At 38.7% G+C, this 16,709-nt stretch overlaps 1 long non-coding RNA gene across 1 annotated transcript; it reads left to right on the forward strand.

Moving 5' to 3' along the window:
• Positions 1-11,913: 11,913 nt before the first annotated feature.
• Positions 11,914-16,457, forward strand: LOC134824263 (uncharacterized). The gene is made up of 4 exons (XR_010161376.1): positions 11,914-11,992; positions 12,463-12,569; positions 15,231-15,389; positions 15,962-16,457. It is a non-coding gene; the product is annotated as an uncharacterized LOC134824263 (long non-coding RNA).
• Positions 16,458-16,709: the final 252 nt, after the last annotated feature.

A 16,709-nucleotide genomic window follows, 5' to 3' on the forward strand; every position in this document is an offset into this window, starting at 1 on the left:
CGACGCGATAAGATTCTCTTTCAGCATTCAGTTTCAGTTAATTCTGGGTAATTCGCGCGTAAAATCATATTGGCACGTGTGCGTTCCATGTTCTCAGAATTAGGCAACGGTAAGTTTATAATCTTTAACTTTAACTGTTTGGAAACAGGTGTTGTTATTTTATGCTGGGAATCCCAAAAAGTGCTTGATCGGCCAGTTCATCATTGTGTCTCGCTAAATACTTGGCTAGTTTCATTATGCTTCGACTAATCATCACTGTTGGCTTGGGGATGGTATTCAACTGTTGAGGGCCTACTGTAACAGCCATTAATACGCTTATAGTTTTCAGACAGCGACTAACCGATATCGAATGGGTCTCAGCCATAGAACAATACAGGCTCAATTCGGTGGCTCGGAAAAGTATAATCTATAATATTGAAAGGTTCATGCGCAAATTTACCTAGTTTAGCCGTCATTGATTAGGTACAGACCGACGGAATTGCTCATCAGCAGATCTTGCGCTTCCGCTGCTGTATCGGACGTCTGTGATCAAAGCAGTAAAGTCGACCTCCCATAAATTGACAACAGGATGTCCCCTGATTCTCCTAGGTTTCTGGATAGAAGTCGACTATTTATGCTCAATTCTCGAGCCGATAATAGTCTTGCTTAGATTTTCAGACAATAGTCTTAAGATTCCTGTTGGTTTCATCGGTGTAATTTATTACAAATATTATCTGTTCACCTTAAAGTTAGCAAATTTTGCTTTTCGCAATTGAAACTATAAAAGCGATATGATTAGTCTTGCCAACAAAAGGTGGCTCGAGCTCCATTCCCCCCTACATAAACATTCAGTAGGGTTTTGTGTTCACCCGGCTTATATATCAGGGATATGATAAACACACGAATCAGGATGTCTGGAAGGAGTTTCTAGATGTCATGGACACGTGGTGTGACGGCGCAACAAAGAAGAAGATACTTTAATTTCGCAGTACACGTTCTACCGAGAGAAAAGAGGCTTATTCTCTACTGACGCTGCCTCAAGTTTTAGCCAAGATTCTGACGGTCCAGTCTCTTGGTGGAGCAACTTCGGTTGAGAGGTACCCGAACTACAGAGTTTTCCAATGAAAGCGCTGTCGCAATCGACATCAGCCTCACCCTGTGAGACGAATTGGAGCTTGTACGACTGGGTGATAAACAAAAAAAGAAACCGCCTCACAGTTAACAAGCAGCGAGACCTTATTAATATTATTATTTATGTTATTATATTTATGTTATTATATTTATGTTAACACAAGTTTGCGTCTTATGAAAAATTCACGAATTAAGGAGCAATAATTTTATTATTATTTGCTTATTGCTATACTAGTGACTTATTTTTATTCATTGTTGTTTATTTACTGTCTAATTCCGACAACATAGTTTTATCTCATTGTATCCATTTAAAGTTAAAAACGGACATTAAAATGAACGCTCGGAGCCCGGAGGCATTCAAACGTTTACGTACGGGCGTTGACTTGAACGTAAATGGGCAGACTATTTAACTTTAAGGTTAAACGGATATTAATATATGTACGCTATGCCCTAGCTGGGGCCTCTTCTCAGACTCTCGAGCGTTCAATTTGAATTGGTGTCGATTCAAAATTAAAGTTAATTAAAGTTCAATAAGATAAACTTATCATTGCTGGTTTGATTTTGGAACCTTCTCTAGACCTAGTAATTTTGGATTCGTAAGTTATGTGCGAGAATAGCTTCCCAGTCCCACGTCAAAGTGATTTATAGATTATCCTTATTTTCAAGGGAATCGTTAGGTATTCGTATACTTATAGTATAGTTTTATTATTACACGTACGTGACCAATATTATTCCCCGCGCGATGTTATTACAAATTAGATTCTCTTTCACTTTGATCAGTTTCTTTCAAAAACAGATTCGCGCGTCAAATATATTTAGTTTGCGCGCTTTTGGTACTCCCAAAAGTACGTCAAAATGCAATTCTGTGAATTGCATTATTATAAATTTATAGTCATAGGTAATAGGCTCCATGTCATTGTCCACAGGACTGGTCACCGTTAACCTTGTTTAACTTAAACTGGTTGGAAAACGCGGATGTGTTATGAAAAATAATGTTTATCGCTTTGCCATTCGGCCGGTAGAATTAGATCAGAAAATCATGCGGATACCGATAAGACGATAAAACAGTTATCGAATTTTATACCTTTACCTAAGGCTAATGGTGATGCAACGCTAATGGAATACCTTGATCAGAAAGAAGTAAGAACTTTTGCTTTTGGCAAATCTAAAAACCACGGAAATTTTCAGCGACATCAACGCTAAAAGTAAAATCGGAAACGATTTTCACTTCAAGATCTACTTAGAGAAAGGGTAATCTTACTGTAGTGCGACACGAACTGTAATGCGACATGTACTCTAGTGCAAAGTCCGACAAAAACACCCTCTGTCGCACTAGGGTACGTGTCGCACTACCATCCAGGTAGCGTACTCTACTGCGACAAAATATCCTGACTTATTTCCAAGCTCAGGTCACATCCTATCCTTCTTATGGACCATTAAGTGATTCGTCGGGTCGGTTCACGTCACTTATTTCGAATTGATCTTGCGAATACGATTCGTCGGTTCACATCACGTGTTTCGAAGTGATCCACTGATCACAATTCCTTCGGGTCAGTTCAAGCCACGTATGCAGTGTGTGATCCACCGGGTAACTCTTAAGCAGCATATGATCCTCATTCCTATCACATGTATCGTATGAAGGTATATCTCCGATTTGGATAACAAGTTCATATTCTTGGGCCATATATAAAGTCACGATGATTCTACCAAAGCATCGAACAACATCAACATGTATTCTTCAATCACCTCCATTCCTGGACGCACTACTGGTTCAAGAAACGTTATCCACGACGGATATCGCTACTGCCTGGATAATTAGAAGCGCGACGACAGGACCTACTGGCGATCCACTGGGAAGATCTGCTCCGGACGTCTCAGTCTGATGAACGACACTAGGTACTGTGACCAGTACGAAGACTTATTCCCACCCTCCTACTCCTGCAGCAAACTCTGTCCACACAGCAAAGCAGCATATGAAACGGAAAGCTTCCGATACTGACCTCCCTACGAAACACCTACCTAATTGCTGATGCTGTTGGACATTATGAAGCCCTCTTGAATGAGCTCCTTGCTTTTGGAGTCGACCCTCAATCTGTCATGAGTGACTACGAGAGAGCCCTGATAAACGCTATGGAGACAACCTGTATACTACCAAGAGAGGATGCTTCTTCCACCACAAGCAAGCACTTTGGAGGAAGATGCAGCAACATGACCTAGTCCCGGAATACAACGCAGAGAACTCAGCAGTACGGAAGTACTTTAAGATGATCGGTGCTATTGCCTTCGTGGACCTAATCTTCGTGGACCTAATCTTCGTGGATTGTAATCTTTGATTTTATATTTAACCCCATATTTACTCATACACGACTACACTCTTGTCATTAAAACTTAAAAATGGAAAGTCAAATTTTTATTGCGTAAAGTGTTTTGTCGCACTTTAGTTCGTGTCGCACTACAGTCCAGGTAGCGCACTGTAGTGCGACAGTGTCGGCCTTGAAATTTCTCTGTCGCACTAGAGTACGTGTCGCACTACAGTACGTGAACCGAACTGCTGAAGGTAATTCGTTAGAAGGCTTACATCTCGATCCCGGGGTGCGGATAGAAGAAAAACATTATTTATAGTCTTGGACACTTATAACTAGCTGATAGCACAGACTACGTTTTTGTTAGGAAGAATTAGGGTCCGCAAATATGATGTCATTGTCAAAGTATGAGTATTTACTTTGATAGACACCCGGCTTAGTTGTAGTGAACGTACGGAACGTTCACTAAAAATAGTTTGTGAACGCGTTCGCTAAAAGATTTAACGTTCGGAACATAAGGTAAAGGAACGTTAATCAGATTTGAAATATTAACACGTCGACACGCCATCGTTTCCCGCAATTTTACTTGTTCTAGATGAGTTAGAAGAGTTTTAGCGCGCGTGTATGCACGTGTCAGCAGAAAATATTTTAAATGCTAATAATTTAGGTATTTAATGAAAAAATATGTTAGTCTCATTATCGTATAATGGTCAGCATCCGCAATGTCTATCAGTACAGCATCTCTACGTAATTGTGTACACTGTATAGTACACGGAATGAAGTATCGAGCATTAACAGATATATGTGTCATCATTAATTATGGATGAAAATACCTTTGAACTATTGAAAGTTGATGATCAATAAACGTCATGCGGTTTGCTACAAGTACAGTCAAGTTAGTATAAGATCTGTCGAAATTCGAGTGAAATTATTTTCATTCCCATACATTCAAAAACTGAGCCAGTAAACCTTATTAATATTTAGACATGATAAGTAAAAGTAACTCCAATCATTCCAATTTTTCGTCTGGTGTATGTGAGATTTTTCCCTCCAAATACTTTACCGGCTGATAAACATTAATATATTTCATGTACATCTGTTTTCCAAACAGTTTAAGTTAAAGACTAAAGTTACCGGTACGTGACCAGAACTGCATTGAGTGCATACGTGCGAATTTGATTTTACGCACGAATTAGTATTAAATGTTAGACCAAGAAATTTATCTAACACACAACTGTACTTCTGTACACTTCAATGATTGGGCTGATGACTCCAGTGAAAGGGCTGGTGACTCTAGCGAAAGTGCTGGTGACGAGGAGAAAGACCATAAACCAGGGATTCCTTCGGGAGCATGTAAGATTATATCCAAAGTTTGTTCGCCAATGGGGTGTGTCTGGGTGTCAAAGATCTTCAAGGTGGGTGCTACTTGTGATGAACTCTAGAAGGATGGGATGGTAATACTCGGTCTGGCCGTCTGGAAGCCCATATAATTCCAGTTCAGAAACCGATTAAGGAGGTGCGGCTACTGATGAGAAGTCTCCTTAAAGTTTATTTGGGTTAGAAACGCCATCTGGGTCCCTACCCTCGCACAAGATTATTCTCAATTTTCTTGTTGTGTTCCACAATTCTACCAATAAGTATACTTACCTTTATGTACATGATATCTTTCTATAGCATATTCTCTATACAATAGTGTTTCTCCTATAATAATATATTGTACATGACAGACATAGAACTTATCCTGACTGTCATCTTTTGCGGACCCTAATTCTTCCTAACAAAAACGTAGTCTGTGCTATCAGCTAGTTATAAGTGTCCAAGACTATAAATAATGTTTTTCTTCTATCCGCACCCCGGGATCGAGATGTAAGCCTTCTAACGAATTACCTTCAGCAGTTCCATAACTTAAGGTAGATACCATACTATACTACTTGTATCACGTCGCGATCCCCACCGACATGTCATTACTTTCTCTAAGTAGATTTTGAAGTGAAAATCGTTTCCGATTTTAGCGTTGATGTCGCTGAAAATTTCCGTGGTTGTTAGATTTGCCAAAAGCAAAAGTTCTTACTTCTTTCTGATCAAGGTATCCCATTAGCGTTGCATCACCATTAGCCTTAGGTAAAGGTATAAAATTCGATAACTGTTTTATCGTCTTATCGGTATCCGCATGATTTTCTGATCTAATTCTACCGGCCGAATGGCAAAGCGATAAACATTATTTTTCATAACACATCCGCGTTTTCCGACCAGTTTAAGTTAAACAAGGTTAACGGTGACCAGTCCTGTGGACAATGACATGGAGCCTATTACCTATGATTATAAATTTATAATAATGCAATTCACAGAATTGCATTTTGACGTACTTTTGGGAGTACCAAAAGCGCGCAAACTAAATATATTTGACGCGCGAATCTGTTTTTGAAAGAAACTGATCAAAGTGAAAGAGAATCTAATTTGTAATAACATCGCGCGGGGAATAATATTGGTCACGTACGTGTAATAATAAAACTATACTATAAGTATACGAATACCTAACGATTCCCTTGAAAATAAGGATAATCTATAAATCACTTTGACGTGGGACTGGGAAGCTATTCTCGCACATAACTTACGAATCCAAAATTACTAGGTCTAGAGAAGGTTCCAAAATCAAACCAGCAATGATAAGTTTATCTTATTGAACTTTAATTAACTTAAATTTTGAATCGACACCAATTCAAATTGAACGCTCGAGAGTCTGAGAAGAGGCCCCAGCTAGGGCATAGCGTACATATATTAATATCCGTTTAACCTTAAAGTTAAATAGTCTGCCCATTTACGTTCAAGTCAACGCCCGTACGTAAACGTTTGAATGCCTCCGGGCTCCGAGCGTTCATTTTAATGTCCGTTTTTAACTTTAAATGGATACAATGAGATAAAACTATGTTGTCGGAATTAGACAGTAAATAAACAACAATGAATAAAAATAAGTCACTAGTATAGCAATAAGCAAATAATAATAAAATTATTGCTCCTTAATTCGTGAATTTTTCATAAGACGCAAACTTGTGTTAACATAAATATAATAACATAAATATAATAACATAGATAATAATAAGGTCTCGCTGCTTGTTAACTGTGAGGCGGTTTTTTTTAATTTTTATCACCCAGTCGTACAAGCTCCAATTCGTCTCACAGGGTGAGGCTGATGTCGATTGCGACAGCGCTTTCATTGGAAAACTGATCTGTAGTTCGGGTACCTCTCAACCGAAGTTGCTCCACCAAGAGACTGGACCGGCAGAATCTTGGCTAAAACTTGAGGCAGCGTCAGTAGAGAATAAGCCTCTTTTCTCTCGGTAGAACGTGTACTGCGAAATTAAAGTATCTTCTTCTTTGTTGCGCCGTCACACCACGTGTCCATTTGTCATATATTGTATGACCCGCCGCGCACGAAGTGCGCGGCTCCCCCTGTAGCGTCGAAGTGAAGCGGCAGTGGGGGTCACCGCGTGATACAAATGTCCATGACATCTAGAAACTCCTTCCAAGTAGTAGAATAATATTGATTGCTCAATGAAATAAATGATTACGATTAAAATGTGGTATATAAGTCGTTCGTTTTTGGTGAAGTATTATCAGTTGCCATCATCAACAACAACAACAACAGCTATTCCAATTCCTGACATGGTACTCTTCTGTCTAATAGTAATGGACGAAATTAATGGACCCACCGCCTCCCGTAAGGTTGCTTAATCGTTTAATAAGCCTTGACACCACCGCTGATTGAAATTCGCGTGCGATGATGTGAACCCTGCTTGATTCAGGGGATGATGTGAACCCTGCTTGATTCAGGGGATGATGTGAACCCTGCTTGATTCAGGGGATACTGTCATTATGCAGTAATGATCTGGTAGACAGGTGTTCGTGGACAGTTGTCCGCGGACAGTGGTCGGGCTATCTCGATACTGCCGAAACTCCTTCCAGACATCCTGATTCGTGTGTTGATCAAATCCCTGATATATACCGTAGAATGGGGGAACTTCGCCATGTTTTACAGCTATTTCATGTTATTTAGAAAATACGACACGAGTACTTGAAAAAGTTTATAGCTCATATGAACAGGATTGGTAAAGCAAATGTTTTCGTATGAACCACATCAGCCAGGCATAAATAGTCAGTTAGATTGGTGCCACTGAAATCAGGGCGAAGTTACCCTGCAATATGGGGTAACTTCGCCATTCTGAAACTATACCATATTCGGTGCTAAGCACCATACCACTCGAAACTCAATTATATTTCCTTGATATACCTGCCAATTTTACTTATCTAGCTCTAGCCTGCGTGTTACAATGGGCAATTTGGTCGCCGGCGGCCGGGGTAACATCGCCATGCTGCGGGTAACATCGCCGGGATGAAGTAGAAATGTAGTCGAACTTCGCCAATACACGTGCGTGACTTTGCCAGCCGCGCGCGAATTTCGCGCCAAACTTCGCCGAACAGATGGGATCAGAAGAGGGTAACTTCGCCACACACAAATTTGAAAACTATATAATATCAGTTGTGTGCATCATGGCTAACTAAATTTGCCCTTAAATGAACAGGACATATGCTTATGATGTCACACAGAATTAATTAAGGATATAATTGTAAAATATGGGAAATATGCAAGCAGGAAATTTTAGCCACTTTATAGCAATATTTCATGTTGCATGAGTTTAATTAACATAGTAAACGTTTATTTTTGAATAGGAATACCTTTATAACCATTTGTTCAACACAATACTATACAAAAACTCGATCTCCTAACAATTCAAAACAGTAAAATGATTATTTGAAAAATAGTGGCGAAGTTCCCCGACACGGCGATTTTACCCCAATCTACGGTAAGCCGGGTGAACACAAAACCCTACTGAATGTAGGGGGGAATGGAGCTCGAGCCACCTTTTGTTGGCAAGACTAATCATATCGCTTTTATAGTTTCAATTGCGAAAAGCAAAATTTGCTAACTTTAAGGCGAACAGATAATATTTGTAATAAATTACACCAATGAAACCAACTGGAATCTTAAGACTATTGTCTGAAAATCTAAGCAAGACTATTATCGGCTCGAGAATTGAGCATAAATAGTCGACTTCTATCCAGAAACACTATATAGCGGAGTTTTAGGGCCTGAAAAGTGAAACGTGCATGCATGCGCGCTAAAACTCATCTAGAACATGTAAAATTGCGGGAAACGATGGCGTGTCGACGTGTTGATATTTTAAATCTGATTAACGTTCCTTTACCATTATGTTGCGAACGTTAAAATCTTTTAGCGAACGCGTTCACAAACTATTTTTAGTGGTCTGTACCTAATTAATGACGGCTAAACTAGGTAAATTTGCGCATGAACCTATCAATATAGGGACTGATGAAATCAAGGCAGTTAGTGGCACAGAAATCGAAAGAATTAGTGATTTCATAAATCAGTAGTCAATGACTAGACAGGGTTATTGAAAATTACAAAGAATAAAATGGCGTCTGGACTTGGGACCAGCTCATAGCACAGTTCATTAATGCAATCTGAAAACCATTCTGCTAGCTAAAAGTAAAAAATGATTTTGTTAGGTAAAACGTACTGAAAATTAAAATTAAGATTAAAAATTGAAAACGAACTGAACTAAAAAAAAGAATGACACGTCATGCTAAAATACATATTCCGAAGTAAAATTAATCCCAAATTTTCCCCAAATGTTAAAATACTTGTCGACAAAGATTTCAAACCGTTTGCGCAAGGTGCAGCAATATTAAAACTTTGTCGTGCAAGTTTACGAACTAAATTTTTACAATCCAAAATAAAACTGTTATAAGAACTATTAATACGAGCTAAACGAACTAACTGACTAATAAATTTACCATAATACTGGCCTTTGGGATTATTCCCATCTAATAGGGATAATTAATGACATCAAAATTATAATCGTTCCTCTTGTCGTAAAGTTTTTTTAAAAATTTTCCCTTATAAATATTGATAGTGATAGTAAGACTAATATCTAAAAAGTCAGTTTCACGAACTGAAGTATTATTTTTATTCATAATCATCTCTAGGGAGGATATATTTCACTTAAAACCCGTTCTAATGGACCAAAATCATATATAAGACCATACCATGAAGATTATACTTTTCCGAGCCACCGTTGAGCCTATATTGTTCTAAATCTATGGCTGAGACCCATTGGATATCGGTTAGTTGCTGTTTGATAACTATAAGCGTATCAATGGTTGTTACAGTAAGCCCTCAACAGTTGAATACCATCCCCAAGCCAACAGTGATGATTAGTCGAAGCATAATGAAACTAGCCAAGTATTTAGCGAGACACAATGATGAACTGGCCGATCAAGCACTTTTTGGGATTCCCAGCATAAAATAACAACACCTGTTTCCAAACAGTTAAAGTTAAAGATTATAAACTTACCGTTGCCTAATTCTGAGAACATGGAACGCACACGTGCCAATATGATTTTACGCGCGAATTACCCAGAATTAACTGAAACTGAATGCTGAAAGAGAATCTTATCAGTTATCGGCTATCGCGTCGCGCGGGGAATAATTTTGGTCACGTTCATCATTTTGTGTTCCCTTTTAAATACAATTACCAGTGCAGAGAGTGGTTTCAGAAACGCAAATTCAACTTGCAAAGATCATTTTACCTGGGTACGGTACCTCGCTCAGGCTTTTGCATTTATTAAGGTAAACACATTGATTTAACATTGAACATATTATGGCGATTAAAAATATGTCTATAGCAGATAGGGCGGAATGACAGGTTTAGCAACGCCCAGGAATTATAAGCAGCAAATTCTGCTACTGCTAGTGCTATCACGGAGAATCAAAGCAAATATTATAGTGGTACCGTGGCATGTCCATTCTTGGTCAGCGTTGTATAGGTTGCATGGATAAGTCCCTGCTTGCTGTTGGCGTTGCTGCGGTGATGCTAGCTGGAACAATTGTCGGAGAACTCTTTGGCTTCGTTCTCTCTTCACTTCTTTCTCCGCACAAAACTGTTTAATCCGTGAGAGGCCCTGTTTTAACGTTCCTTATGTTCCAAACGTTAAAATCTTTTAGCGAACGCGTTCACAAACTATTTTTAGTGAACGTTCCGTACGAATTCACTACAAGTACAACTAAGCTATAAAGGCAAAATCATCGATTAGAGGCTTTTATCTTAAAGAGTGAACCGGAACGTGAAACAGATCCTATTGCACGGTGGAGAACCAAACTAGCAACTTTTCTATTATGAATACGTTCAGTAGGTGAAATTTATTGTTATTAATTTTTACCTGTCAGATACGTAAAATAACAAAGTAATCTCTCCGTTAGGCGTTCGGGTAGGAGAAATAAACAAGCTGATAAGAGACAATAAAATTACAAACGTATGCAATTAGTGTGTGGCGTGAGGTATATTTACTTTAATTTTTAGTGCCGACTTTAGCTTCAATGATATCACCGCGCACCGTTAACATACTCATAGTCTGGACAGCACCCTTCTAAATCCGAAAAGTGTCATACTTGTAGTAAATATTTGGTAGAATTCGGTCCAGGACAAGCTATTAAATTTTTTGCTGCGCTCCGGTCTATCACAGCAGTTTTCCTAATACCGTAGAGAAGTTTTTTTTATTAACAAATAAAACTCGATTACTAGACTCCTAGCCTGATACGAACTAAATTAAAGATTGCTCATAATGAACTTATCATCTTATCATAAGTAAAAATAAATGCTGTTAGCTGTGAGCTTTTGCTGGTCCCATGAATATAATTCAATGGATATGATATAATATAAATATTAATATACTTGTACATTTACGAGTCTTCTGAATCTATTATATTACATAATACACGACTTCTCATTTCATAATTCATATCAAACATTTATATACTCATGCAGCGAGAACAAAATATTTAGTGTCGAAACTAACACAAGCAGTCATATTGCCGTGTTGTAAAACGGCCGACCGTTTACTACAAGTTAAGTCAAGTCAAATCAAATCAAAACATAGTTTTAAAAAACGTATACGCTATCTGCAACATTTGACATCTAGCACAACGTGCACAGTCTGGTTTAGTCAATAATGTTACCTGGGAACCTCAGGCTATCATGTTCATTAATGAATAGAGATTCGGCGGAATGACAGGCTGAGCGCTGCCCAATAATCAACAATGCAGCTCTAAACGCTGCGGACTTGCTATTATAAAAATTGATGAGCGCTCGATTTGAAATCCCGACGCGCATAAAAACTGCCACTAACTGCTACTAACTGCCACTAACTGCCACTAACTGCCACTAACTGCTACTGTCGCGCGCAAATGCGTGGGCGCGATTGTAGCAGTTAGTGGCAGTTAGTGGCAGTTAGTGGCAGTTTGTAGCAGTTAGTGGCAGTTTGTGGCAGTTAGTGGCAGTTTGTGGCAGTTAGTGGCAGTTTGTGGCAGTTAGTGGCAGTTTGTAGCAGTTAGTGACAGTTTCTTTGCACTTAGCTCCTCCTGTGAGGAGGAACCCCTGCAAGCTTTAAAGGGCTTGTGTTACTTTAACATCACTTTTGAATTTCACGAAAGCAGATAAAAGGTAGGTTTTCGTTGAATCAAAGTAAGCTAATATCAATTAGAACGAGTATAATTGTGTTACTTTAATACATCGCTTGGTACTGTATTTTATAGTTAACTAACGACATTCTCGCTTTAGGTTATTTTATATAAAACACTTTTATCATTGTTGATTGTGACTTGTCCAATCATTGCACTAGTTTATTACAAAGATTATCAAAATCTTGCGGTAAAATTATTATACAAGCACCCATAAATGACAAAAGTCATTTAATTTCAACATTCCTCATTGCTTTTGTGATTTCCTGCAGCTCTTACTACTGGGCAGCTCTTACTACTGGGCAGGTCGCCCCGTGGTGGTTCATGGAGGCGTCTCAAAAAAAACTGACTGAACTATAACATATAATCTAAATATGATAAGTGCTTATTAACCTCTCTGCTTTAATTCAAACCTTTTATAGAATCTACATATGAACTTACAATGTTTTGCAGTTTTAGTGACGTTGCAGAAACTCCGGAATACTGTGGATTGGGAGGAGGAGAAAGTGATAATTCTGTTATATGGCCTGTTTCTAGGACACGATAAACTTCCTAATAAGGTATTTTTTTCAGGATACGATAAACTTCTTAATAAGGTATGATCTGTAGCTAGGACACGATTAACTTCCTAATACAGTATGTGTAGATGATAACCTCCCTTCCTCTTCTAGATCAGATGGCTAAGTTACGGTGCAAAGACGGGTAGCTTGAGACTACCCGTTGTTACCTATAATCTAACTCACTCTTTCCACATACGCGGCTAACCTGTTCCCGATCAATATTCAGGTAGTGGAGAACTTAGAGTTAGATTATTTATTCCGCTTTTTGACTTTCCCCAGTCTTCATGCTAGATTCCCGTTCATTTTAGAGCCTCATTTAATCAGTCGGCCTTACTAAAGAACCTCTCACCCTAATAAGAACACGTAACTTGAAGTCTGATCGACTACATAGCTTTCGCTACAGCACTAACACGTGCATTTACAGAGGAGCAAAAGTTTGTGGAGGCATCCTAGAACGGTACATATTAAAATATATCATGCACAGGTGCCATTCTGTTTGTTTGGTTCACAGCTATTTCCTACTCCTAGACTCCGTGTTCGGACTTTTGATTTCTGTACCAGTTTATCGTTAACTTAGAGTTAGATTATTTATTCCGCGTTTAGATTTTCCCCACTCTCCATGCTAGATTCCCGTTCATTTTGGAGCCTCATTTAATCAGTCGGCCTTACTAAAGAACCTCTCACCCTCTTAAGAACACGTAACTTTAAGTCTGATCAACTACATAGCTTTCGCTACAGCACTAACACGTGCATTTACAGAGGAGCAAAAGTTTGCGGAGGCATCCTAGAACGGTACATATTTTAATATATCATGCACGGGTGCCATTCTGTTTGTTAGGTTCACAGCTATTTCCTACTCCTAGACTCCGCGTTCGGACTTTTGATTTCTGTACCAGTTTATCATTAACTTAGAGTTAGATTATTTATTCCGCTTTTTGATTTTCCCCACTCTCCATGCTATTATTGCTAGATTCCCGTTCATTTTAGAGCCTCATTTAATCAGTCGGCCTTACTAAAGAACCTCTCACTCTAATAAGAACACGTAACTTGAAGTCTGATCGACTACATAGCTTTCGCTACAGCACTAACACGTGCATTTACAGAGGAGCAAAAGTTTGCGGAGGCATCCTAGAACGGTACATATTTTAACATATCATGCACGGGTGCCATTCTGTTTGTTTGGTTCACAGCTATTTCCTACTCCTAGACTCCGTGTTCGGACTTTTGATTTCTGTACCAGTTTATCGTTAACTTAGAGTTAGATTATTTATTCCGCTTTTTGATTTTCCCCACTCTCCATGCTATTATTGCTAGATTCCTGTTCATTTCAGAGCCTCATTTAATCAGTCGGCCTTACTAAAGAACCTCTCACCCTAATAAGAACACGTAACTTGAAGTCTGATCGACTACATAGCTTTCGCTACAGCACTAACACGTGCATTTACAGAGGAGCAAAAGTTTGCGGAGGCATCCTAGAACGGTACATATTTTAACATATCATGCACGGGTGCCATTCTGTTTGTTTGGTTCACAGCTATTATCTACTCCTAGACTTTTGATTTCTGTACCAGTTTATCGTTAACTTAGAGTTAGATTATTATTCCGCGTTTTGATTTTCCCCACTCTCCATGCTATTATTGCTAGATTCCTGTTCATTTCAGAGCCTCATTTAATCAGTCGGCCTTACTAAAGAACCTCTCACCCTAATAAGAACACGTAACTTAAAGTCTGATCGACTACATAGCTTTCGCTACAGCACTAAAACGTGCATTTACAGAGGAGCAAAAGTTTGTGGAGGCATCCTAGAACGGTACATATTTTAATATATCATGCACGGGTGCCATTCTGTTTGTTTGGTTCACAGCTATTTCCTACTCCTAGACTCCGTGTTCGGACTTTTGATTTCTGTACCAGTTTATCGTTAACTTAGAGTTAGATTATTATTCCGCGTTTTGATTTTCCCCACTCTCCATGCTATTATTGCTAGATTCCTGTTCATTTCAGAGCCTCATTTAATCAGTCGGCCTTACTAAAGAACCTCTCACCCTCTTAAGAACACGTAACTTTAAGTCTGATCAACTACATAGCTTTCGCATACCGTTTCGTATCACGTATTTATCATCTCTCCTTCTTCAGAGACTGGCTTTATTTCAACATACCGTATCGTATCACGTTTTTATCGTCTCTCCTTCTTCAGAGACAGGCTTTCTTTCAGCATGGTTACCCAGAGACTTGATGGTATCAGGGTTCTTGATGTTCTGAGTAATGAATTTAGTTTTTCCCTTCATTCATTCTAAGTCCCACTGTGGCAGCAACCCTTTCTATCTCTTGCATCAGCGTCTCTGTCTCCTTTTCAGTATCTGCTATCAGAGCAATGTCATCCACAAAACCAGTGACCGATATCTTCTCCACCTTGACTCTCCTACTCCTATAAGGCTTTTAATGGTAAATCCTATTTCAGGGTGCTTGCTTAAGGCTTGTCTCATACAATAGTCTAGGGCTATTATAATGAACAGGTACGGTATGGTGCTAACATCTGCAAGATCTTAAGGAGAGAGTGGCGTGACACACCCTCTGTAATCAATAAAATTTTGCGAAACTTTCAGAAATACTAAGTTTGACTCAGATTTAAAGGTCGCTAGACTGAATGCAATATTTCAGTTAACAACTCTACCTCGATTCGATGCAGTGCACAGTGGGAAAGGTTGAAGTTGACGTTCAAGCAGTCACCCTGCCGAACAAGAAATCTTTCAGGCCAAGAGGCTAGGTGACTAGAAACTCAATCACTATATCCGTGAAACTTGTCGGGAGCACTGTTATGTGAGTTATTTTACCTTCTAAATTCCAATGAGCATGAAAATTACCCAGGTTCATGGAATGCACGAAAATGAACAAAAATTAATAAAAGTGCTCAGAACGGTTTAAAACTGGCCGGAAAGCGTTTAGATTGGTCCTAGGACCACTCAAACCAAGTTTGGGAATCACTGCATGTCTACAACCGATGTAACCAATGTTCCAAAATGTTCCAATTTTGTCCCAATAACTCGTTCACCAGCCTACCTCCGTTCACCAGCATGCGCTGTGACCGTCATGGTCACGGCGCAAGATGCGCGCATTTTAAAATGCCGGGAACACATTTTAATTGCCATTGTACATTATAGTACATAGTGGACAGTGGAGTGTGTGGTTTGATACTTGATAGTGGACTGAGGTTATATTTGAAACATTCCCGGTGCCTTCAACTGTTCTTTACTGTGCATGCACTGACTATTTGATTGCTTAAACGAATAGGCGAGCCTTCAAAAACATTAGTTTCAATGTTTTCATAGTTTTATGATGCAAATATAATTTTTCCATTTACATAACTGATAATACCCCCAATATCTTTTCAGTTGTGGAGGTCGGACCGAAACTGTAATCAGACACTAAACATTGACGAGGACCAATTACTCTACTCCTTCAATGATTAATAAAGATCGCTGATTGCTTTTACTAATGTATACATTATACATAATGTTAAAATGAAAGAGAAACTATCGAGACGAAAGAGAAAAAGGCACTCATTTATTTATAGTTTTATGTCTTAACAATGATATTCGAAAGCTAATTTTAAAAACTGGCTCTGAATCCTTGCTAAATGATTTGGGAAGGTGTAAGGGCTTAATATGCCTGTAGACATCATTTTCAGTGGGTTTTATGAAGTTTATGATTAGAGTATATTTTGGGACTGAAATAAGCGCAAGACCTTCGACGTTTCTATTCCTACTGTTTTTTTAATTTAGCAAATATACAAACAAATTTTATACTGTCGTAAAGATAAAATATTTAGTTATCGGATAGAGACTTGAAAATTAAGTATTACAATAACCAAGCTAAAATATTCAATGTTAAACTCAACAAGAATTGCGCCCGTTTGTTCGGCTGTCGGCGGACGCTAGATTTCCATCCACTTGCACCAACTCTTCAAATTTCATTATATAATACATTGGCCTTCAATTAATTTTTCCTTTCTTGTGGCACGAGGAAGATAAATGTTGTTCAGACACGGTGCGCGCGTTGAGGTAATTTAATTAATTTTACTGATAAGCCGCGCGACTGTACTCTGAAATATCGCGTGTAGATTTAATTTGAATGTTCCTC

This window comes from Bolinopsis microptera, chromosome 12, assembly GCF_026151205.1.
Source record: "Bolinopsis microptera isolate Bmic1 chromosome 12, MBARI_Bmic_1.0, whole genome shotgun sequence".
Lineage (NCBI taxonomy): Eukaryota > Metazoa > Ctenophora > Tentaculata > Lobata > Bolinopsidae > Bolinopsis > Bolinopsis microptera.